The following is an 836-nucleotide window of genomic DNA, read 5'->3' on the forward strand; positions in this document are numbered from 1 at the left end:
CATTGGAAAAGACCCTGATGCTGGGAGGGGTTGGGGGCAGGAGGAGAAGGGGACGACAGAGGATGAGATGGCTGGATGGCATCACCGACTCAATGGACATGAGTTTGAGTAAACTCCGGGAGTTGGTGATGGACAGGGAGGCTTGGTGTGCTGCGATTCATGGGGTCACAAAGAGTCAGACACAACTGAGCAACTGAACTGAACTGAACTGAAGCAGGTGAAAGAACACTTTTGTATTTAACCACATGTTTACCATTTCTGGCATTATTTATTCCGTTTTGTGGATTAAAATTTCCAGCTGTTATCATCTTCCTCCTTCCTGAAGAGTTCTTTTCACATTTCTGTATTTCTGCTGGTCACAAATTTTTTGTTTTACCAGGAATGTCTGTCTTTCACCTTTTTTTCCTTTTTTTCTTCCTTAGTATGGTATGATTACATTTATAACCTTGGAACATGCACATTTAAAATTGCATAGAGTGCTTGCTTCAGCTGCACATGGACTAAAATTGGAACCACACAGAGAAGATTGGCATGGTTGCTGCACAAGGATGACACAGAAATCCAGAAGCATGCAACTTTTTTGTACATAATGCACTGAACTATATACTTCAAAGTGGTTAACATTGTAAATTTTGTTATGTATATTTTATCACAATAAAAAATTCATAGAAATGGATCTAGAAATATACATACAAAACTGTTAGTATTGACCTACTCCTGGAAAGAGGAGTTTGAGGTGATAGAGTTTAAATGACAGATACTTGGAATACTGACTAAAGCAGGCTCATTAACTTCAAATTTTGAGAAGTCAGAAGAGACCTCAAGAATCTCAAGAT

General features: G+C 38.8%; 1 non-coding gene across 1 annotated transcript; it reads left to right on the plus strand.

The window, feature by feature from the left end:
* Window positions 1–476: 476 nt before the first annotated feature.
* On the plus strand, window positions 477–582 carry LOC122682285. Its single transcript, XR_006337304.1, has one exon. It is a non-coding gene; the product is annotated as a U6 spliceosomal RNA (small nuclear RNA).
* The last annotated feature ends 254 nt before the right edge of the window (window positions 583–836 follow it).

Source organism: Cervus elaphus, chromosome 23 (genome assembly GCF_910594005.1).
Source record: "Cervus elaphus chromosome 23, mCerEla1.1, whole genome shotgun sequence".
Taxonomy (NCBI): domain Eukaryota; kingdom Metazoa; phylum Chordata; class Mammalia; order Artiodactyla; family Cervidae; genus Cervus; species Cervus elaphus.